Source organism: Ammospiza nelsoni, chromosome 5, assembly GCF_027579445.1.
Source record: "Ammospiza nelsoni isolate bAmmNel1 chromosome 5, bAmmNel1.pri, whole genome shotgun sequence".
Classification (NCBI taxonomy): Eukaryota; Metazoa; Chordata; class Aves; order Passeriformes; family Passerellidae; genus Ammospiza; species Ammospiza nelsoni.
The window spans coordinates 42,709,833-42,735,007 of record NC_080637.1 but is presented as its reverse complement, the minus strand read 5'-3'; the positions used below and the strand labels follow the sequence as shown (position 1 = coordinate 42,735,007).

The 25,175-nt window shown below is 42.2% G+C and overlaps 1 protein-coding gene across 5 annotated transcripts in view; it reads left to right on the top strand.

Moving 5' to 3' along the window:
* Positions 1–482: 482 nt before the first annotated feature.
* ATP2B1 (ATPase plasma membrane Ca2+ transporting 1) overlaps positions 483–25,175 on the top strand; it is a 58,764-nt gene continuing 34,071 nt past the window's right edge. For 2 of the 5 annotated variants that reach the window (XM_059473429.1, XM_059473434.1), the window contains exon 1: positions 1,713–1,730. The gene's annotated coding sequence lies outside the window, so the exon portion shown is untranslated. Of the gene's footprint in view, positions 605–727; positions 929–1,712; positions 1,731–25,175 lie in introns of those variants that run through there. The other 3 variants (XM_059473432.1, XM_059473430.1, XM_059473433.1) reach the window with 3 other exon arrangements.

The window sequence follows — 25,175 nt, the reverse complement described above, 5'->3', positions numbered from 1 at the left end:
CCCCCGCCCCGCCCCGCGGGAGCCGCTCGTGGCAAAGTCACCGACCCCCGAAGCCCGCCGGGCTCCATCAAACGCCGCGGCCCCGCCCGCCGACGTCATGGAAACAAGCGCGTCAGCCTCCCGCCCGCCAGTGGCGGCGGCGGCGGCGGGCGGGCAGCGGCGCGGGGCTCCGCCTCCGCGGGCGCCGTGCCTACCGGGGCCCCGCCTCCACCTCCCCATTGAAGGCTCCGCACGTCGAGACCCCCCTTCCTGGGCCGAGAGAGGGGCCCCGTCACGTGGCCCGCACTCCGCAGGCGGCGAGGGAGGCGGCGGGGACCGGCGGCCGCGGCGCCGGGAGAGGAGGGGGCGGCGGGCACGGGCAAGTGAGTGACCGCGGCGGGCGGGCGGGCGGAGGCGGGAGGCGGGTGGATCGCCGCGCTCCGCCCCGCCCCGCCCTGCCCGGTGGCGCCCGGCTCCTGTAGCGGTTGCTCTGCGGCGCAGGGGCTCGGCGGCGCGCTCGGCGCTGCCCGGTGTGTGCGGGGGAAAGGAGGCGGGCGGGCCCCGGGGAGCGGCGGCGGCGACGGTGGGAGCGCCCGAGAGGAGGGCGAATCGCTGATTCCTGCCGGTGAGGCGACGGGGGCGGGGCGGGCGGTCCGCGCCCCCCTCCCTCCCTCCTTCCTTCTCCTCCCCCGGCTCTCCCCGCGCCGGTGCCCCCTCCCTCCCTCCTTCCCTCCCCAATTCGGTCGCCGCTTCACCCCCCCGCCCCCTCTCCCGCCCTCCTCGCGCGGCCGCAGGGCGGGGGCGGCGCGGCGGGGCCGGCCGGCCGTGGGCAGGGCGGGGAGCGCGGGGACCTTGTGCGCTCGGCGAGAGAACGAGCGGGCGGCGTCAGGTTTACGGGCGCCTCGTCCTGGCCCCCGACCGGCGGCTGTGTCGGCCCCACGGCGCAGGGGTAAGCGCGGCGGCGGCGGCTCGGGGCGGCTCTCCTCCCGGCTGGCCGACCGGGGCGGGCAACAGTGCGGCGGCAGGTGCAGCGTCGCTCCGCTCCCGCCGCGGGGCTGCGAGCCGTGGCCGGGCTCGCTCGGAGGGCCGGAGGGCCGGGTGCCGCGCTCCTGGGCTCTCGCCGGTTCTCCCCGCAGGTAACCGGAGCGTGCACCTGGCCGCCACCGTGCAGCCGGGGCACGGCGTGACCTTGAGGGCAGCGGATGCGGGGCTGAGGCGCCGCGGGAGCGCACCGCCGCGCCGTCGGGGACCCCGCGGCTGGACACGGCCGGCACGCCACAGCCCTGCAAGCTCCTGGCGGGCGGGCGCGCTCACGTCGTGGATTAAGGTGGTGCTCAGCCCCTGCCGCCCGCCGGGTTAAGTAGCCGGGATTAGCCCGCTGCGGCAGCACGACACCGACATCCCGGGCACTTCGCCGCCCCGCGGGGGCTGGGAGCCCGGCACCCGCGCAGCCTCGCCCGCCCGCCGCGCCCCCAGGGCTGTGTTTTTGGCCGCGGCTGAGTCGTACGCAGCTTTCCGTCGGAGCGGACGGGCTGGTTTGATTTATCGATGCCCAGCCGGGCTGCTCATCGACCGGCGCGCACGAGGAAGGGATGCGGCGCCGCTTCGCGTGCCGGGAGAGCGGAGCCCTCGCGGGCGTTTCGCCGCGGGTGAGCCCGACCCCGCCGGGGCCGCTCCGCGGTGGGAAGCGCCTCTAACGGCGGTGTCATCCTCGTCCCGGCGGTGCGGGTAACCTTTGGCTGATGCACCACGTGAGTTTGGGAGCGGGCTGGAGCCTCCGCCGCGGATGGCTGGCCGGTGCCGGGCGCGGGAGGCAGCGCTCGCAGTGGGGAGAGTGGGGTGCGTGTCCGCGCCGCCGTCTGCCCTGGCTTCCTGCCGAGCCCTTCGGTCAGTCGGTAAAGGCTGAAGTCGGAAGGACTTAGGATTTCGAGAGGAAGATCTCGTGAAAAGCGGTTTGTTGTCCCCGGCAGCGTTTCCTTTCGAGCGGCCGTGCGGGTGTTGTTCGCCAGGGGCAGGAAGGGGCTCAGCCTGAGCCCGGGGAAGCGTTTAGGGAGCGGAGAGCTGTGGTTCAGTCTGTCCCAGGGCTCGCAGCCTCAGGGGCAGTGTATTAGTTCAGCTGTAACAGGATGTTATGTAGTGCTGTGCGGAATCCACAAAAATCTTTTTTACCTTTGACTTTTTAAACTGTAGGGGCTCGTGACGAGAACAGTAACAAAATTTCGGGAGCTTTTTTTTCTTGTCATTTTAAGATCGACATTACAGAAATCCTTAAATACTTGTTATGCATGGCGTTTGTGCATTTATAACTTTAGTTGCTGAGGCTTTCTTCTCAAGGTCTGTTCAGAAGGAGCTGGAGACACCTATGCTGTGTCTGAAACTGTCATTCTGAAAATGTTTGCTGGTATCTCACCTCACAGTGCTTGAGAGGTGACTGGCTAGGTGATTATTCAAATCATGTCCCTTCTTAGAAGTCAAGTTCCAAGCCCACAGTGCTGGTGAAATATCTTCATCATTACTGGCTGGCAATCTTGACCCCCTGGGGAATTAAGTGAGCGTGCCTTTGGAAAACTACCGCCTGTAGGAAAGCCTCTGCATCCCTTAAACATTCCTGGCTCCTAATGAATTAGGGTTAAAATAATGTGTTTTGGTACTTGGAAAGGTGTTGGTTAGATAACTTGCCAATTCCTTGGTTCATGATTCTGTGTGTTCAGAGGGTGGTAGCTGTAGCTATAGCCAGGGCCATTTTTTTTTTCAGCTGTTTGTTGGTGCTTTTCGAGGATTTCTTCCAAACACCACAAATTGTGAATTCCAATAGAAGTAAACTTGTGTATCTTTAAACTGTTGGCTCTTCTGGCAGGAACAGCTTCCAGTGTACTAGAGCTTTAATACTTATGGCATAATGAATGGAAACTCTTGGTGTCAGTGGAAAAAGTGGTCACTGAATTCAGTGAGGAAAAAAAAACTCCTACACTTCAATGTGAAATTTTCAGTCTGGAAGAGCATCATTGTGTGGTTCGGTTTATTGCTGCTCCTGCTGATGATTATGGTGACCGACCCAGGCTGAGTTAGCTGAAGGAAATGTGAATCCTGTGTTGTGTACAGATACTTGCAGGTTTTCCCAATCAATGTTCCTATGTCAGTGCTGAATTGAAAAATTACTTCTGTTCACTCATAGAAAAACGCATGGAAAGCCATGTGGATCACTCAAATGATACAAGCCAAAACTTATTTTAAAGGGAATTGTGGATGTACTATTTGTAAGCGCACATACTGTTACTTATGTATATGTAGCAAATGTTTTTGGGAATTTAAAGCAGAAAACAAGACTTGTGTCACATTAGCATTGAGTAAACTGTATCGGTTTCTTACACAAAGTTGCATTATGTACAGATAATGGTGCAAGGGAAGGATCCCCATTCACCAGAGTATGTATGTAATACATATTCTGCTAATAACCTGGGGTTAACCCTGGAAATTGAAATCCACTGTACTCTAAAGGAAGAGTCTTGTTTAGAAAGTCACTCTTTTGTGGACCACAAAATATAGAGAACTTATGTCACTTGTTAAAATTGCAAACATCTAAACTGTTTTGTAGAAAGCTTCAAAGGAAATTCAGGCTTGAAAGTGTCCTGTAGCAAAATCACAAAGGTCTAGTAATTACTTCTATTCGCTTTAGTTTTAGCTGTTTGAATTTATTTGTAAAGAAGGATGTGATAAATGGGAGGTAATTATGAGGTGATACTAAGAAGGAAGATACATAGGCTGGATCTGCTAAAGCCACCTCAAAAACAGATGCTTTGGAAGAATTAGCTTCACCGAACATTTCAACATTTAAGATTTTAGAACTGGAAACTTACTATTAACTGGCTAGTTCAAAATGAATGTGGCAAAACAATCAATAACATGCCATAGCAGGAGAGTCTCCCTTGACATGAGGGTGGACATGATAACCTAAAGTATCTTCTAACTCGAATTTTTTCCATTAAGGTAGACTAAATATTAATGGCATTCTTTACCACTGAAATGTGACCTCACTAATGTCTTTCAGTGTTTGAACTCTTTATTTTTATATATGTTCTCTTCTGTTTTTAAAGAGAAAATAGTACTGGTGCAAAAAGGGATTCACATTTTATTTAAAGGTGAACTCAGATGTCAGCCGAATTTAATGCAGAATAGCAAACAGCTATGATTAGTCCTGGGCATCTAAAAGTAAATATCTTCTGAGAAATAAGAAAGACTGCTTGAATCTATAAGAGATCTCTGTTATAGAAATACATTCTTATCTTATTACAAAAGGATCAATAAAATTGCAGTAATAGTCTTAAATTTGTATTCTCTAGTATTCTCTACTTGTCTTAAGTAATAATAACAATAAGACTTGTTAAAAGTTGCAGTTCAGCAGATAAGGATCTTTCTCTATACAGTATTTTAATTAAAAACTAGATAAAATCTAGGAGTTGCAGAATTGTGTCTAAAAAGCTCGGATTAGCTCTGCCTACTGGCTTTCTAGAGTGTGTGCAACAGTCTCAAGAAGGGTTTTTTGGCTTTTTTATTCAAACCTGTTAAATTTTCTCAAAAGACATTTTTATTTCTTGCAAAGTGTAACAGGTCGAAGAACAAGGGAGGTAGGAAAGATAAGGTGATACTGTTGCTGGCTTGAAAAAAAATAAACCTATGATACTTTGTGTACAGGATGGATATTTCTCACAAATATTAAGATTTATTAATTTATTCACAATAGCTTGCCTTTATAAAGACTGGATTCCTCCTCTTTTCAATACCTAATGTTAGTGTACTTCTGGCTTAAGTTCAGTTAGCTGAAAAGACCATGTTCATTAATTGAACAGCAGAGTGATAAAAAAGTAAGTTTTTCTTTTTTGTTCATGAAGCCCTCCAAACGTATCTTAATGCATGTGAAAAATAAAAATGTGTTCAGCAGTTTCACACCGAAGATGTAAGCAGTGATAATGAGCAATATAGAAGGAGGATTTCCAGGAGGTGACATGTACAATGAAATCAACAGGCAAAAATTAGACTAACCCATCTTGAAACAGTTGCACCTACTCAGACAGAATGTCATTTCTACACAGACACTTGGTATTGTCCAGTTTGTCTTTTATTTTTAAATTATTATGCTTTCAAATACTGTTAATTAAAATGAATTTCTAGTTTTCATGACAGATTTCACTTGATATGAGCAGTATCTTTGAAGGAGCTGTCTGTTCAAGCTATTGGTATTCAAGTAAACATTATGAAAATTATTTCTGCTGCCATTTATAAATCTTACTCTAACTGACAGATGACAGCAGGAGGTGTTATTAGTTTAATTTTGGTGAATTGCAAAGTAGGTATGAGGCTTTCTCCATTGGTATTTTAAAAGTCTTGTGGGAGAAGAAATCTAAGGAAAATGTAGGAGACATTTAAAAAAGAAATCAGAAATAGCTTTGAAAATAAATATAACTTCTTTTTTCGTCCAGTAAGAGATAATATGTAATTGCTGTTACAAAGCAGACAAATAACATCTGCCCTGCCTTTGAAGGGGAATGGAATGAGAAAGAGAATATATTCCTCCTTTCTGGTGTTGGCAAGTGCACTGTGCATTTAAAGAGTGCATAGATCCATATTGAGGATGACAATTGATGGTCATCCTCCGTAGTGCTGGCCATTAAGTCTGGCTGGTTTTGCCACTTACAGCATGACCAGTCTCAGCACTAGGGGTAGGTAGCCCTGGCTTATTGCTGGCTATAACCTGATGTTGCTTTGTAGATGAGAGTTAGGTAATTTTCTGCATGGCTTCCTATTTACAGTGGACTTCAGTGGTTTGCATGTCTTTTTTTCTTAATATTGTGTTTGAGCTGGATGTTGCCTTCATTCTCAGTGAGCACAGGAAACATCATGTTGCCTTCATTCCCAGTGAGCACAGGAAACACACTTCTTGGAGCCTATCACTTGTAATCTGCTACCCTTACTTGTGCCCTTATATTCACAGAAAGATAAGGTAGCAGCAGGGAAAACAACACTATTGGTTTCTCACCACTTGGTGTACAGTGTCTGGTCCTGTAGAGAGGAGGCCCAGGATGTACCAAGCTCTGCACAGTTGATAGCAACAAACCCCAACTCAAGGCAGGAAAGATGATTCAGCCCACTCTGCTTTAAGCAGCTATCTAACTTCTGAGACCTACCCCTAGGGTTATAGTGGTGTTCTCTTTTCCTGCTTACATGGTCATTAAAACTTAAACTTTCATATTAATTTTAAGATTTTGAATCAAAGATGAACTTAGTCACTTTTGCCTTACATACACCAGTGAAAGAAACCCAAGTGCTCTTCAGTGGAGTGTTACAGATGTGCCCTTATGTGGAAATCACATAACTTTTTCTGCACTTGTTATTTCACCAGTGACTGGTGGCTTGTCTGCATGGCTCTTTCAGGATTGCCCCTGTGTCTCTGCAAATACAAGGATGTGTTCTTGTGCTGTGTATTTTGGCTCCTGTCTAGATTTTAAATAAAACAACTGGTGACTCCATATGGGGATAGGAGGAAGAGTCACTAGCTGTGTTTGGTGGAGTTTTCCACTGTAGAAAGAAAAAAACCATAGTGCTATGGTCTTTATTGAAATAAGGAACTCAGGCCACTAGCAATAAAGAGGTCTTGTAGCTACAGCACACTTCTTAAAAGAATATTGTAGAGTGTTCTAAAAAGTTCAAGGTGATCACTGTGACTCTCCAAAAGCTTGGAAAACATTTGGTTTTGTATGGTAGGTGTTTCAAGAGATAGGAGTCTTTTAAGTCCCCATTGAAAGATTTGTTAGTCACTTCTGTTAATATGTTTGATGCTCTTTTAATATTCCAAAGTTTTGTCAGACTTTTATGATGGCCTTCTGAAGGTGCTGGTTGATCAGCATAATCCAAGAGGCTGGGGACAGAAAGAGCATAATTTGTAATTGCCTATTTGGCTTGTCACTGTGAGTGCAAAGTTTCTCTGGCTGGCTGAGGTGACCTTATGGCTAATTTCATTTCCATCTTAGCCTAACTGCAATAATTCCCCCCTCTTTTGTGCCATCTCTGCCACTTTGAGTCAACTCAAAGTGCACCACTAGATGGTTTGTCACAATCTTTGTGCACAAACTGGTCTCCCCAAGGTGAGAAGTGAGGCTCACATGAGGAAAGCAACACAAATCTTTGGATTGATGGTTGGGAATGTTCCTCCTTGTGCAGTAGTCATGTGAAACCATTCCCTGGAGAGTATTAACCTTTTCACATGGGAGAACTTGAACTTATTGTTTTGATGAGAGAGTCATTTGAGTACCAGTTTTCAACTAATGGTGTTCCATAAAAGTATATTTGGGTTTAAACACAAGAACTATATGCCTGGGTGGTTTCTGATACTGCAGTGGAGTAAAAGAAATTTTGCTTGTGTTGAGCATCCAGGCTTGCTTTCTGATGTTTTTACATAGAGAAGACTGAGTAGATAGTAACAATAAATGGCTAGAAAAGGGGGCAGTTGTGGTTAGCCCTTGAACTGTTTAAGGGTGGTATTTTTGAGTCTCTTCTGGTTGTTTAGATCTAATAAATAGTAGATCAGGATCTCAATATGCATATTGAACAGGAGTTTTTCGCTTCCATCCAGGTGGTACTGCTATCAGTATTGATATTGCACTTCAAATGGCTTTATGTTGCTCGGATCTGCCAATTTTTCTTTACTTGGGAATGAAGCTGGTGCAGAACTTCATGAAGCCTATGGAACATAGTGCAAATCAATACTTAAATTAGAGCAGTGTTTACCAGCCTCACTCAGTTGAGGTTGTATGCAACATGAAATGATTTAAACTGGCTGTCAGGGTCTGTGCCAGATGGCTTTCAAATATGCATAGTTGAGACTGACAGCTGGAGAGAGTAGGGAAGGTACTTTACCACTGCTAGCACCACTGCTTTACTTCTGCTTTATTAATAACACAAATCATTACAGTTTGTGTTCACCTACTTCTGCTCTGCAATCCAAGTAGTTAACGTTGACAGTGATTTTTCTTATTCTGCAAAGAGCTTGCTTTGCATAGTGAAACATCTTGACATCTTAACAAAGTCTGCTTTCAGATGCATTTTGATAATAGGTAGATCTTGTTGTAGTGACTGCAGATCTAAGGATTTGTTCCTAAACTAGAGCTGTATTTCTCAAGTGAATTAAAAGAGATTTGGAAATAAAGGACTAAATTCTCTGGGATTTGAGAAAGGCATGGTCTCTTTCTCTGGATTTGTGTGTATGTGTGTTGTTTATTGGTAGTGGAGTTATCCTTCACGTAGAGTTATTCCTTCTGCAATGCATGCCAGGTTATGGGAACCTTTTGAAAGAACTTTGGTGCAAACACACACATCCAAAATTAGATGCCAGCATATAAAGCAGTGGTACATGCTAAGTCTTGCTTGTGAGTAATTTGTGAATGGCTCTCTGTTTTTTTTATTGATCCTGGTGTTGCCGGGCACTGGACAGCAGCTCCTCAAACCATATTAGGAAAATGGTTTAGAAAAGTTGTCTTGGTTGTGGGAAGTCTCATACTCTAAAGCTGTGTTGTGCTACCTTCTAACACTGGAAATTGGTTTACCAGATGGAAAAATACAAGAGATGTATGCTTGAGGGGAGTACTTCATATTTTTTGGGAGGACAGTTAAACATTCTTGACAGATGAACCTCTCATTCCAAAACTGCAGCGCTGAATTTGCATAAGCTCAAAGTTTTATATTTACCTTCTTCTGATAGTCAAATCTAAGGCTGCAGAAATTGTTATGGAGAATAAGGTTGTATATATAACCCTGGGCAAAATGCTTTGAACTGGACAAAGTTAATACATGTTACTTTGAGGCAGCTATTGTAAAACAGGCCAATTTCAAGCTCCTGATGGGGAGCTGCCCAAGGCCACTCCTGAGCATTACTGAGCTGACACAGTACAAACACATCTGACAGCTTTCCTCTTCACTGTCACAGCTGGCAGTAGCTGAAAATGGTGGCGTGGTTGTAGGGCTACTGCATGGCCTAGATTCCTGGAGCGAGGGTGAGCAGGAGAGCTGAGGCTGGCTGGCACCTGTACCTGCCATGGGGACGAGGATGCCTGTAGGAAAGGTCTTGGCCACCCTGCAGGACAGGGAGCCTGAGCCAGCTGCTGGGCTCACCTGGGCTGGCAAGGACAGGCCCACGCTGGGCAGCACGAGCAAGAGCGTGACCAGTGGGCTTTGCCTTCAGTCGTTCTTGTGAGGCCACGTCCAAAAATGGTGCCTTGTTTTGCACCTCTCCTGGCAGTCGATGAGGGGCTGTCCTGTGGTGTGTGGAGAGAATTAGAGTGAGGTGGCTTTGCTGGAGCTGGAAGGGGAAGGCTAAAGAGGGACCCTGGTGATGGTCTGTAGTGGGGCTTTGCAGGAAGGGTGCAGCCAGGCCCGTCTTTTTCCCAGGATGACTGTGGGGGTGTGGAGAGGAGCTTCCATGATTGACTTGAGCTGGTGAGGCCTGTGCTGGCTGGAAGGGGCAGTCCCTGTCACTGTGTGACCTTCAGGAGGAACTGCTGGTGTTGCTGCTGTCCTGCTTGTCACCGGTTCTCATCTCGGGCTGTCCCCTGCCCTTGAGGTCAGGTGAGCGGCGTGCTGGCGCAGGGCTGTACCTTCTGGCAGTAGCACAGCCTTGGGTATTCCTGAACTAACTGTGAAGCCACATCCTTCCTCTTGCTGTGACATGGTAGTGCAGCTGCTCGATATGCGAGTTCAGCCCAGCCGACTGTGCTTAACTTTGGCAGAGCAATCCTGGCCACTTACATAAGCGTCTTAAAAAACTGAAACCAGTCACTCTGCGCCGCTTCTGTTGCTGAAGCGACACAAGCGCATCTACGATGAGATGCATGTGACTATTTTAGATCATGTCCTAGGTGGCTAAATATAATATTTTCATAGATATGTTTTAATTTATCCATTGGCTATTTACAAAAAGCGCCTGAAGTGCCTACCTTAGAGGCAGGTGTTCCTGTTTGGGCAGGTGAATCTTGCATATGATGGAAGGAATGTGAAGTTTTAACCCACAAAATGCACACAGGCTTCAGAACTTAAGATAGACCTTTCAGGTGGTGAGAACAGGTGATGGGAAAGAGCACATTTTCAAGACTGACTTTTAAAAAAGCTCTTGCATCTGTTGCATGATGTCTATTACCAATTATTGATGTACTAAATCATGGGGAGTGATTAATGCTAGAATCAGTAGTTGTTCAGCTGTGTACTAAATGTGGGGGTTTCAGGTTAAAAACTGAGATAACAAGCCTCTGTAGATCCTTAAAGGCAGCTGTAGTAATTCTAAAGTATAAAATTCTGTGGAATTTTCTGTAGAAACTTCACCAAGAGGAAGGATGCTCATGTTTCAAGGGGCTTTTCAGCCCTTTCCCCCACGCCCTACCTACTTTATATAAACGGATCATGTGTCTTAACTTGCTCGTTAGAACCCTAATGTCAGCCTCTCAAATGTGAAGTGTGTTATAAACATAGTTAGTTGGGAGCTTAGCAAGGCTCTAGTTGCCGGATGAATTAGAATTTGTGGTCTATTTCCTGTGAGTATGGTGTCATATTTGCTTCACTCAAGCAGGTTCAGTGTAGTTCTGTGCCATGTTTTGAGTTGGCACTGGCATTGGATTATCTGTGTGGTGAGTCTGGTTAATAAAATATAACCATTCTGCCTGAAAAAAGAAAGCATTTTTACTATCTGTATACCACTCTGTGTACCTGCAGGAACTTCAGTGTTGTCACAAGAGACTGCAATAACTTGGGGAAGTAAGGGATGATCAGAGTGGTTGGTATGCATCCTGACACTCGATCATCACCACGTTTGTGATGGAAGAAGCATGGCTTTCCTTGCTGTGGTTGCTCTGCATAAAACATATTGAGAAGCCTAGCTGGAGTCCTGGGAACCACCCAGGCACAGCACACAAATAGAGAACACTGCAGGAGCTCTGAGTTTCAACAGCAAAACTCTGAGGTGGCTTGGTTGCATGATAGGGGTAAAACTTTTTAGTCAGCTATAAAATACCGTGTAAGCTCTGTAAGATGGGAACCAGCTCTGCCCACACTGAATTACTAATTTTGTGAATCTGCCATGTGAAAATGAAGCTGAGAAGTGAATACCACTTTCTTGTAGATGGGGAGAAGAAACAGCCATCTAATTTGCTGAAGGGTGGTTATTCTATTTTTACAACCTGAAACAAGTGAAGGCTAAATTATGTAGCTACAGGCACATTCTTCTTTGGTAGGTAGTAATCAAAATCTAATGATTAAAGCTGTCAAAGCTTTTTAAAGTTCATGTGAAGTTTAAGATGATGGAAATTTATCTTTTCTTCAGGAGGAGGAGTGTTTTGCTGCTCTTCTAAAGGAAACTTTAAGACAAAGGCATTCATTGCACTTGTATGACTTTCTCATATACAGATTTCTAAATAGTGAAACTTAGAAATAGTCCCCCCAAAAATTATTTGTTGAATGCTTAAGAATTCATCAAATAATTGCAAAGAATTGCATATGAGCTTAGCCTTGTACCTACAAGTTAAGAAATGTGAACTTTATTCAAGAAAAAAAACCCAGTAGATTTTGTAGACTAAAAAACGTGGGTGTGTGTTTGTGGAGTTTTTGCCAGGAAGGTATGTTGTCTCATGTTGGCCTATAGTTTTGGGCTCACCTCCATGAGGTGATGGCAACAAGCTATCAATCTGTCTGCTCAAAGCCTATTTCTCTTTCCAAAACTGTTTCCACAGCTGCCACTGTGTCAACACCGTTCAGTCATAATTGTCAACTCCAAAGCAGGCTGATCAATGGAAATGCTAAATAAAGCAGCAGAGCTCTTGCCTCCGAGGCTGTGTGAAACCAGATTTGCCAGGAGGTGTATGCCTCTGAATATCAGCAGAAAGGCTCACTGTTTGTTATCACCTAGTCCAACACTGTTGTGTGCCTTCAGGGCTCCTTTGCTTGATGTTGTCTTGACCTCTGAGTTTTTCACCTTGTCTTCCAAGTGAAGTTGTTTTCTAAGAAATGGACAACTAAAAGGGTTTAGTTTTTCAGAAATTGAGAGACTGGAATCCATAGGAATAAAAACTTGAATTGCAGCTATGTGATGGTTTTAATTGTTGAGTTTTTGGTTGTTTTTTTTTTTTTTTTTTTTAATTTAATTTTTAAAAATGTATTTGAAGCATCAGACTTTATGGTACTTGTTAGTACTGTTAGAATTGCTCCAGCTATTCATCAGATATGAGACTTTTAAAATGTGACAGCTGGTTGAGGATCCGAAACGAAATACCAACTCTACTGCCCATTGACATACATATCTATGAAAGACCAAGGAAGTTCTTGGCATGCTTTAAACTAAGTGCATTAGATTTGCAGGCACAGCTCTTTTAGTGCTTTCTTACAAGGTATCTTTTTCACAGCTGATAAGTAAAATGATGTCTGTACTCCCTCTGCTGGCTCTGCAAAAGTAGCTTTCATGAGCTTAAATAGCTGAGTAGCACCTCTTACAAATATGCCTGCATGTAATTCTGAGTTAAGAACAGTTTAATGAATAGAAGAGAGATTTTCCTGAAAAATGGGTCAACAAATAGTTCCTGAAAGCCAATCAGGTGTCTCAGATGCTATCTCCTGCTAAAATGGTAAACACTGGTGTTGTGTATACCTTTGTAATTGTAGTCTGATCTGTTTTTGTGTATCAACAATTGGATGGGGTTGTCCATTAAAATACTTGTACATCTAGTTATACATCTAAGCTCTGCTCGTAAAGGGATTGTGTTCCATATGTATATGAAGAGCTATGATTAGAAGTCTCACATGGGGAAAGAAAACTTATCTACTTCCATAAATTCGAGTGCCATATACCTTTATTTGCTTATTCTGAGACTACTTGTTTTTTTCAATGTGAAGAGATGTTCAATATAAAAATTCTCAGCCAGAATGGAAAAAGTTTAGGCTTGAACGAAGTCTTGGTGTATAAATAGGTGTTATGAACATAATCAAAACAATTGCACTTGGAATTCAGTAGACATCTTTACATGCCAATGTAGTTCATTCTGTTGTCTTGCTTTCTGGTATTATTATTCTATTATACTACTGCTCTGGTTATTTTTAGTTTTTGGAATTCAGTGACAGTTTAACAGTTTCAGAGAACTAAAAGGGTAACCCACCCTAATATACTGGTCAGTAACCAGATAAGTGGAATAATAATCCAAACTGCCTTTTTACCGTTTGCCAGTTCAAAACGTCTCTGAACAAGAACGTTTGAGCCTTGTGACATGGAGTCTGGTTTCTGGTTGTGAAGTCTGAGGAGATTTTCTGGATTTTTGACCCTGCAAAGACCCTCCAGTCTTTGTCCAGACACTTTACTGTCAAATATTCCAGAACAGTAAAAAAATTGAGCAAACTCAATTAAGAATTCAGTGCGGCCATTGCAGTTCCTCCTGTTGAATTTCTCTTTGAGTGTACCTGTGGCTGTCTGCAGATGTCTTCAGGCATTGCTGTACTTAGAAGGGGCTTTTTGGCTGCAAAAAACCAGACAGTTGCCCAGGCCTTCACATTGAGGTTAGAACAAGTCATCTTCTCAAAACAAGTGAGTTCCTCCTACCAGATATGCTCTTCCTCCCCCTGCTATGGTGGATTAAGTTTCTGAAGTTTATCCCTGTGACTTGGCTTATGATCAGAATTCAGAGTATTACTACCATGCTCAATATTTTTTTTAATGTGCAAAGTTCCATTTTAATAATCATATAAATTGGCAAGTAAACCAAAAATTGTGGACCTCCATAATATAGGCCATTAAATTTAGCTCGGCAATGTCTGCCTTCCACCCTGGTCTTGTCAAACAAGAACAATGGAGGATTCTCCATGCACAGGAAAATGCATCAAGTTTTTAGGAACCTAATAGTACATTTCAGAATCTCCAAATTAAAGAGTCAGAGAATCCTGATCTTAAAATATCTTAAAATAATAAAATAGCTTGGTTTAGGCTTCCTGTGGGCAATTTTGCCATGATGCAGTTGTTTAAATACTTGAAAATATTTGCTCTGTGCAAATATGCTTGTGACAGCTGATGGCTTATTTTAATAATAATTGCTCAACAACAAGGTAAAGTTTTAGTAACTACCTACTTTTTCAGTTTTGAGAAAGCTGTCTTGAAAGCTGTTTAGCTTAATTATGTGCCTGAAGCATCACACGTCAAACTCGATTGTGACTTTGACAGACAGCCCTGTAACTGCCTAAAATTGTTCTTTTACACTTAGTTTGATTCTGGATTCTGACTGTATGCTCTTTGATCACATTTCTGGCTTCCTTTATTAGATAACTGTTTAAACACCAACAAAATTAGCTATTCCATCAGCCCCCCAAACAAAACCCCAAACAAACCAACCCCTACCCTAATTTCATGCTATATTGGTTAGAGCAGAAGATTTCAAAGGCAATGGATACATGTGCAAAAATCTGATTCCTTTGGCAGGGTTACGACACACTAAGTAGCAACTTGCAGTTAGTAACCTAGAGCAAGCTACTAGACACTGGTAACAAGTCTGAGTGCAACATACAAAACTACTTATAAAGGTTCAGTATAATGCATGGCTTTTGTCTGAAGGTGAACTGGGAACATTTTTTATAAGCTGTGTTGCTATGTCTGAATAGATATGAAGAGTCCATTGGTATAGAATTTTTGTCCTTCTTAGAGCATCCCTTTCCTTGAGAAAAGGAGGAAATGGAAAACAAATGTTGCTAAACCAAGCTAAAAAGTTAATACATTAGAGACCATGGTAGAACTGGGCTGTGAATGTGCTTGTCATAGTGTACAGATTTGAATTTGTGTGTAACTTAAATGACCCAAATTCATAACAACTTTGAAATTAGGTGTATGGTTGGTTTTCGCTGTGTAGGACTTATTCATTAACTTTCTCTTCATCTTCCTTACCAGTGCTTTCCTTACCTCAGGTCTGAAAGTGTGAATAACAAGTCTGCTACTTGTTACTAGCGGATTACATGCTTGCACCAGTTTTTTCTAACTCTTGTCTACATCAGATAGGATTTTTTTTGAAAGGCTACTGAAATAATGCTTAATTATAGAGGTTTTCAGATGGCTTCTTTCTATGTTTCCCTTGATAAACTAATGAAAATAAATCATCCTTAATGGAACTGAAAAGCAGGTTTTTGGAGAACAGTCCTAGCACAGCTGCTTCCTAGTAGGCTGCTTTCTCTTCTCCAAATGCTACGTGTCCTTCAAGCTTAAGGGTCTATTGAAAGTGCTGAAAAACCAGCTGATGGCATCCTTTGAGGAAAACAGGGATACAGGAGTTTGCTTCGGAAAGTGGAGCAATAGGACCAGAGAAGGAATCTCCTAAAATTACCTTCAGAAAAACTGAGTCCCTAACTGTGAGAGTTTGGGTAATTTGTGCTATGTTTTGCTTCATGGTGCCGTGTCATTTTTTGTTTTTTTTTCATGATACTTTTATCTTCTCAGTCACTTCCTTCCACTGGGGAAACAGACATTTCACTGAGTATTACTAGCCTCAGGCTAGAGGAAGCTCTCGTGTTCCTTACTCTGTTCTTCCTGTGTGTTGCATATGATAAATTTGTGAGTTGCAGAATTTAGATTAAAAATATAGTTGGCTTCTGACTTAACAAGGTCTGTGGGCCCCTACTCAGCTGTATAGTGAAATAATCTCATGCTGAGCCGAGGTGTGATACAGTCAGACGTGCAATGGTGCTGGTCCTTTTGAGGGAGTCTGCTGGAAGCCATGAGCTGAACATACAGATCTTGGTTATTTAAAGAGTTTGTGCCATCAGCAGTTATAACATGCACAATTTCAGCAGGATGCTCGAGGTTTGCCACTTGAGAAGCTGATACTGCCTTTCCCAGTCCCTTTTCTTCAGAGATACTGTATGATTTTGGTATCACTAGAAACAACATGATTGTAACAGCGTACAACTTGAGCAATGTGCCACTGCAAAACAAACACTTGTGGGGAGTAGCTTTCTGTAGAAGAAACAAAATAGGTCTGACCTTGCTGAGACAGAATGATGATCTGTAGTCTTTATGGGTGGGTTGTCTCTTGGTCCTGAGGGTCAGCTGCAGATGAGCTATGAGCATTTAGCTGTGCTAAATGCATTAGGCTCTCAATCCAGATACCATCCTTTGGAAGGACAGATATTAAGCTTGTTAAACTAGCAATTGCTGCTGAGGATTCAGAGCTACCTTATCAGAAGACCGACACCGCACTGTATATGCCTGAGGTGGTTATGCTGCAGGCATCTGAGTGCCTGCTGGTTTACCACTTTAGTTCTGCTGGCCTTGTGCTTTGGTAGGGCAGGGGAGTGATGGAGTTGGGGAGCTGATCCTCAGCACAGAGTAGGTTCAGCTGGTTGTGATGGAGTTCTTCAAGGCATGGCCTTTCTCCACCTAGGGGAGGTGTGCCAGAGCTAAATTAGACACCTAGCTCACCTCAGAATTTGAATGATTGCTAATTAACCTGGAAGCAGAGCTGTGTGCAAAAAGTGCATTAGGATCCACTGATGCTAGCGAAGACTTAAGGCCTTTGGCTTATGGGAAGTGGGAGAAGGGATTTCCTTTGTTGTGTAGCATAGGACTTACAAATATTATCATGGAGCGTGGTTTTATTTGCACTTTTCCTGAGTTGCTTTCTTTTTTCTAATTAATTAATCAAGCACTGATGTCTTTGTAATCTCAGAAACCTAAGGAGTTATACACAATGAAGTACTTCACAACTGAAGACTTCAGAAATGAAGCTGTGATTATTAATTGCACATAGCCACTTTGTATAGCAATTTTATATAGCCTACCATGGGAAATCAATTAAATTTACTAAATCTGCTTGAGCCATTGTCTGACAGTAATGTCAATTTGCTGTTCAGTCCAGTGTCTGCCCTTCACTGAAAAGTTATGTACCATGCTATTTTTTTAGCGGCAAGCCAGTTGAATTGTGTCCTGGGTTTGCTCAACCCACTTTAACTTGAAATAACAGAGGGAAGAGAAACCTTCCCTTAAAGGGAGATTTAATGTTATCTTTAAGGTGGCAGCCATATAGTTCTGTGATAAAGATGCTTCTAACATTAGCTGAATGTGTGTCTTGTCCCTTAAGCTGACATATCCGCATTGCTTGTGCGACTTCTACAAATAAATCAGCCCCTCCTGGTGTGTTGTGGGAAAACTTGTTCAGAGAGTAGAAATGCTGCTATTTAAATTTTTCCACTGAGGTGGGGGAGATCCTTTTTGGATGACAGCTTTCTGCACCACCCAGCTACAAGTATCCCACTCACAGGTGTGGAACCATGAAATGCACAGCTACCATCACAGCTAGTGGGAGGGAAGGTGGAGGCTTGGGAAAAAGCACCATGGTGCTTTCTTGCTCCTTGGATCCTGGAGCGGGGCAGATTTCATGGCTAGGAAAAAAAAAAAATTGTTATTAAAGGTCATAGAAGTACATGGAGCAAGGAAGAAGGGAAGGAGCATTAGTAAAGGAAGAAGTGCCAAAACCATTTGGAGTGCTGTATATCCCATGAGAGAAGGACTTAAAACAGTACCCAAATGAAATACCTTCTCAGAGGCTGAGGTGCTGTAAAGAAGAGTAGGGAAGCACACAAGAAGTGTGTGTTCCAGGCCCGAGGTTGCCTGTGTGCCTGTTGCAACAGCAGAGCTCCCATACTCTGTTACTTCATTAATGCAGTTGGCAGAGCCCATGGCTTTTCCCAATGCAAAAGGATAAGGGTGGCAGGTGTAAGTTGCAGTGTTGTCAGTGTCAAATAATGAGAGCTGCTTCAGGACCTGTGAGTGGGAGTGTTACACCGTGTCACTGCAGCACAGCCATACCTTTGGTCACCTGAGGATGTGACAGACTTGCTGCTCTGTTAGTTACAAAATGCTGCGATGGGAATCTCAGCTTTGTGCATTCTGTCTGCTAACACTGCTTATATATTCCCTGTCTGTGTTAAAGAAACAAGCTCCTTAGAGTATTTATTGTCTTATTTTGGATGGTGGAGATGGGATTGTCATGTGTGTACTGATCACAGAGCAGTTAATTTACCATCATTCTACACACAGTTGCCAATAGCTATATTGCAGTAATGCTTCGATGTGTGTAAAACTATCCCAGAGCAGCAACCAACCCTGCATAAATGAGAAACTTTGGAGTAGCTAGAAGTGTGTGACAATGCAGGGAGCATGACAACTTAGCCTTTAAGTGGGTGTCAGACCTCAGAGAGATGGAAAAGTATTATCATGAGGAAGGACTAATTTTGAAACTGGATAGTCCCTGAAGGATGAAGCAATATGTAGGCTTAAAAAAATCATTAAATATGTCAGATAATACCATGAGGTGAAGCCTACTGAACATGCTTCTTACACTGTACCAGAAAGAGGAGGCCCAGTGGAATGGATCAGTGAGCTGAGATCTCAAAACTTATCAAAGAGAGCTAAAGGAATGACCAGTATAATCATAATAAAGAATTTTGTGAGAGATTTCACTCTTGTGTTTCTGCAAAGCCATACACTGGATTCTCAAATTCAAATATTGAGGTAAAAAAACCCTTACAAACAAAAAAAAAAACACAAGCCAAAAGGACCCCTGAACCTCTTTACAGAACCAGCAGGAGGAGTAAAGTTGTGGAGTATTTCTCAAAGTGCTGCTCAAGTGTGGACTAGTTATGATATTTGAATTTTAAAACCCTCTGTCTCCTTAGGAAGAGAAAATAGCAAACATAATTGCAGGGATTTTCTCAGAATTACTCTTTTAGCCAGTTTATTTGGTGTATTTCTGGCAGGCAGGAATTAATGAGCTTCAGGTGAAGCTAGCATAGCTTTCAAACTAGATTTCTGAAGAAATAAGGCTCTTTAAATGTTTGAGGATAAGGGTATACTGGGGTATGGTATTTCCAAAAGGCTTGTGAAAAATCTGTAGCTGAAGGTTCTCAGACTGGCTTTTTACAGGCCAAAAGGGATGCTTCTTAAACTTTAAACACAAGAGGACAAAACATACATCCAATTTAGCATCATAGTGTGGACTCACTGGGATGTGTGACCAGACCTGAGGCTTTTGTTTAATTTTTCTTACATTCCAGACACTTGCTTGGTTGGAATGGTGATTTTGAGGATCATAAATGGATCCTGTACCACATTAATATCACGATTTGTATATTACCTGTTTATGGTTCAATGAGCATAATAGAGTATTTTGTGGTAGTCTTTGTACTTAGCAGTAAGCTAGTCCAAAGTAGCCAGAAAAGCCTTAAAGCTTTGCCTAAGTTACTTTTATTGCTCTAATAGAAAGGAATTGGTTATATGCATAGTGTCTTTATGGAAGTAATTTGGCTCAATCTCATAGGCATAAATATTTCCTAGTAGTTTTAAAACTAATTTTAAATCTCTTTTGAAGTTTTCTGAATACAAGAAAAATCGGGTAAGAATGGACTTTTGCCTTTTGCCTGAAGGCTCATAAATCTAAAGAGCTTTTTGCATCTCTTTGTCATGAAGCATGACCACACTCAAAAGCCTACTGCTCTGCCTAAGTGGATACTAACATAAAAGAATACTTTCTGAAAAAAAAAAATGGGGAGTGTTAAAATCAGGATGAAATGGTAAATATAAGTCTGTGAAAAAAAGGTGAAAACATTTCTCAAGACAAGTCATACCTGTAGGAATAACTGATGGAGTCAGCTGCTGGCTTGCTGACATTATCAGAAGTGACCAGCTGGATGCATTGCACTGAGCTCTAAATACAACAAGTAGCTGAAATCCAGGAATCCCAACTCCATCTCTGTGGGATGAAATTTGGTACCATCTCACTTCACCTTTACTTGAAACTTAGTTGCATATAGTGATGTCATATGCCTCATTTAACACACACCTGTCAAGGTTTGTGACCTGAGCACATTTTGCACTTTAGGAATGCCAGTAAACTCTGTTGTAGTCCTATGATGCATAATTTTAGTGAGTTGGTTGCCATGCTACCACCCTATCTCTTTTGGGAAAAGTTCAGCTTTGTCTTGTCATTTTTGTCAATATGGTTTTGACAAATGTTGATGGGAAAAGTGTGGTAAGTTGTTCATGAACCTAGTAATGTGAATATTTGTTAATGGATGACTTTACTACTTTTTTTTTTTTAAACCCACTTTTAGGTTTATATATTTAGCTATAGACAGATCTGTTAAAAGAACTTCATTTACAGCATAATTATCCTAAACTGTGCAGGATTAAGAGACTGGAAATCCTCAGTCATCTTATTTTGAACTCAGTGGATCTGAAGGAAAGGAAAATATTGATGGGCTTTGGGCAAAATTTTTTTCTTGCATTTTATACACCAGCAGGTTTGCCTTCAGTCATCAGCTGCCTTCATCCAAATTTTGGCAGCTTCACTCACTTCAAGTTAGATGAGGAAGCTGACACACACAGTAAATACATTTTAGGTGCTTGAACGCACTCAAAATGATTCTGGATGGGACAGAGTCCCATCTAGAGGTTAAAACTTTTTTCCACTGGGATTACAGTCTTAAACTGGAGTAACCTTTCATTGCGAACAGTCCTCTTGAATGTAGCCTTTAGTTTATAGTGTCATCACAGAGCAGAAAGTAGATGAACCTAGGAAAAAGAAGTACAGAGAAGGAAGCTTCAGGGCCTGTGGGTGGAGAGGAGAGAAGCTGCCTGAGTGTTGATCAGAGCTGTGGACTGCAGAAAAGTGGTTTAAAGTGGTTACAAACTTGACGCTTTTGCATGGTTTTGTCTTAAGTGTTTGTCATCTTGTGGACGGCCAGCAATGTGATATGAAATAGGTGACTATGAAACCCTAGTACCTCAAACACACAGAACACTTGTTGCTTTCTTTAATGATGATCACATTGCTTTTGTCCTCTGGGATTTTCCAGTATGTCTCAAAGTCTGATGTTTCTTGAAAGTGGTCACAGATTTTCTGAAGCCCTTCTTGTCGCATCAGTCTGTCTATTTTTGGATCAGTAATATCTATTTGGTTACCTCAGAAAGCTAATGATTGGTTTAAACTCTTTGAGAAAATAGTTTCCTACAGCACTTTCTGATCTTGTTTCTGAGTCCAGATGTCACTGCAGCTGGAGCTGAGTTGTTTAGTGCGTGGGGAGAGGCCCTGGCTTGGACAAGGCAGGGCAGTACAGGCCTGTTCAGATGGTGCATAGCAGAACAAAATATCTGCTTGCTTGCTGGGCTCCTGGCAGAGGCTGTGGACCAAGCTGCTTTGTAAGAGAAGCTTATGTCCTTTGTGCCATAATGATTCACCTTCAAGGCTTGTACAATTTTTCCTTGTTACTACCAAAACAAGAGGAAAATTATGCAGAACCTGTGTGTGAACACTGCTGATTTGTATTACTACTAATCTGACTTCAGACTACTGAAATCCTAATTTGTTGGCTATAATTTCAATAAGAAATAAATTTAGGGTCTTAAAGGAAAGAAACCACCAATGGATGAAATGGTTTCTACAGGTGTCAATCACAGTAGGCAGCAGAAATCCCTTAGATTAAGTGTCATAAATCACAGAATCACAGAATAATTTGAGTTGAAAAAGACCTTTAAATGTTATCTTGTCTAACCTCCCTGCAATGAGCAGGGACAATCCCGGTGTTTAGATCCAATGCAGAATCTAGGCCAGTTTTTATTTCAGATAGGTAAGTACATCTGCTTCCCAGGAGATTAGGCTTCAGAATTAAATCAGATTTCTCTTTGAAAACTAAGCAAAAGTCATGACCTTTGATGAGTTTACTGTTTATAGCACATAAGCTGTAATGACTGAAACTTGTAATTGCAACACTGTTTGACATAGACTCAAGATGGTATGCTAAAAAATTTGTTTGTGCCCTTTGCCTCTTAGTTCTTCAGTCTTCTTGTACATGTCTCTTCATAAACCAGGCTGAGATGTTTGCTCTGAAACAATAGCACGGCACTGAAGTTATTTAACTCCTGTTTGTTCAGTAATGACTTGTAAAAGGATACTGTTCTGTATTTATGTTTTGCCTCATTAGAATTCATTCATATTCCTTGTGAAACAACTGGTGAGTTTCTGTAGCCTGTCAAGTAGGTGGGAGGATCTGTCTCTTACAGCAAGAAGTTTGACCCTTCAGAGCACAAAACCTCAGTCAATTTCAGTTTGATTTCCAGGTTACTTTCTCAGTTACACTTTGTAATAATATTCCATTATAATAACATTGCAGACAGCTTCCCTTCTTTCTTTCCCCCACCCCTGCAATGTTATGTGATGGCTTGAAGCTGTGGATCACACCCAAACTGAAGTATGCAAAAGCATATAATACGTTTTCAATATCTTTTAACCTTTGTAGGCAGGTTAAAAGGCATGACAACTGAAACATATGGGATGGTTTTTATCACAACAGCTTCTTGATATGCAGATCTGTCTGGTATTCATTGTACTAATTAGATTAAACAAAGGCTTTCCTGAGATAATCACTTTGCAAGCCCTTTCCTATATTACAGGGCCCAGTTTTAGTGTGTTGCTGAAGGTCAAATGCTACCAGCTAATGCTCAATATCTGAATGCATACTGTTCAAGCAGATGTATAAATTAAATTGAATGACACAAGATTTATAATTGCTGGAGCTTTGACTGTTGAGGTATGAGTGTGCTTAAGTGTTTTAATATTAAGAAAATTGTATCTCCTTGTAGGTTAGTGAAGCAAGTATTAAATGTAAATGTAATCATAGGAAAAGCTTGGATAGGAGTCTAAGGCACGCTAGGTCCTGTGCATCTAGGCAATAGTAATTGTGCCACTACAGGAACACTTCAAAAAACATGTTGCAGCTTTTAATTTGGTCAGCGCAGAATGTTCTGGTAGCACTAAATAGATAAGTAATCTGTAATCTCTTCATGCTTTGGTGAGCATCTCTTCATGTAGACTTCTGTTTAGAGCTTTTCCTTTCTCCAGTCCAACTACAGAAGCTTATCATTATGAACTTCCAACACTGGCAAAGTTGTCTAACCTTTATTTATTGGGTTATGGGTTTGAATTAGTGTCTTTGTCTGGTAACAACATAGTCCTTTAGCAATAAATAGTGATTTGATTTGGGCAAGGAAGTTATTCCTCATAAGCAGCTACAATGATATGATGTGTCAGTGAAGTTACTACAACCAAAGAGCAGCAAGGTCTTCTCAGAGGGATTTACATAAGTATCTGAATTCTACCTTTGAGAGTATGTGCTGCTACTGAAATATGCCTCTGCAGTTCAAGTTTTTTAGTCTGTTTTTCTCTGTCAAGTTGAGCCAAGTTTTTCTCTGTCACACTTTTCTGTGACAGAGAATAGCTTTTAAAGTTATTCCTAGTCTCTGATATAAAGGGATAAATCAAGTGTCGATGATAAAGTATTATTCAAAAGTTGATGTGTCCAATGAAAGATAGACATCTTAATAATTTTGTATGCAGCTTGTTTAAGCTGGAAACTAACACAAAACTTTAACTGAATTAAACTTTAAATAGGCTGGAACTTCAGCATTGGGTATAAATGAGTTCTAGTTTGATAACTGTTTCCTGAATTTAAAGTTTGAGATCTTAACAGATTGGAAGTTTGAGGTGAGTTGCTTTAAACTATAGTGCTTCAGAGCTCATGCTATTCAGTTATTTCATTGACTGATGCAATAACTGAGAACTGAAACACTGGTCAAAACAAATAAAATATTTTTAATTAGTCGAGGAGATAAATACTATTAGATGATCTTTGTAGCTTTAAAATGTGCTTCCTTTTATGCTACTAAAGTTGTCATAATGGTTTCATTACGCATCGCCACTGATGTTACAAAAGTGCACTCTTGGAACTTGCTGTAACAGGAACTGATTGAATGTTGCAAGCTTTTACATCAAAACTACATTAAGGATATTTCTTAAAGAAAGTTTCTTTGCTGATTCTTACAGAAAAATCTGTGTTAGACTAAGTCTGTCCTGTACCCTTATGACAAGAAGCTATTGTTGAAGCTCTCTGTTGAAATGACTGGTAAAAATGGACTACTGAAGCAGATCCTGGTCTGATTTTGTGTAAAAATTGATAATGTTTAATCAAATTTTCATAATCTGGAGCAATACTGCATTTGTTCAGTATTCAGAATTTAAAGTCTTCACACTGTCCCTTTCAATTTTCCACAGTTCTTTGCTAACAGGGATGTACCAAATAATTTGTTATCACTACTAGAGCTGATCTGTAGAACTGCACTGTTTTTGTAGTTAATGAATGCTTATTGAATTTGCCTGTGAACCCTAGGGGTCTGTTGGTATGTTAGGATGGAATTTAGAGCATAGGAGGACCCCCTTCAGTATAAACTTATTAATGACTAATATGGATTATTATTTATTAGTAAAAATTGATATAGATGCATAGTTTGAACTGGAGTGCAAAGCACACTGAGTTATGATTAAGTAGAGTTACTGCTCTTCAGTTTAGTTGCATATGAAAGCAAGTTTGGCCCACTCTATGCATATATATGGAGAAAGTCCTAAAACTTTGATGACAAGTGAACAGTGACTAGAGCTATAGCTTTTTCTATCCTTTTCTCTTGCATTTGGGTGTATTTGGGCATCAAGAACAGGGCTGCTGCTAGAGGCTTGAACAGAGCTTTTCTTAATTAAAATTGAATCAAGTTTGATGTAATTGGTTGTGGGGCCTTCTGCTTGGTCTATTTTTGCTTAATTAGCAGCTGCAGCATCTTCTCCATAGCTATACAAACTCATTTGCCTGATCTGCTTCTTGTTATACTGTCATAGCTTATGATCAGATGCCAGCTGATAAATCCTCCTAGGCTACCAGCTGGACAGCAGCATCCAGCTTTTGGGCATTGGATAACAATGTGGCATGTCTTTAACGAAAACTCTTTCATACATGGTTTGCATGAAATGCTTCACTTGCAGGATCACTTGTTCTCTAACAGAACTCATTAGAGTCTTAATCAAGACTATATCCTAGCATGCAGGTTAACACTGTCATCATGGACTCTTCAACTGTTCCAACGTTTTCTTGCAAGTGACAGAGAAAACAATGAAGATTTAAAATTATTTTAAAATTAAGATATTTTATGATGTTATAGAATGTTGGGAGTTTTATGCATGTGAATATTGATTGCTTTATGCTTTTTGTCACTCTCTGGAAAACAGCCATGGACGGTGGTTTTCTCAGAACCTCCTGTGACA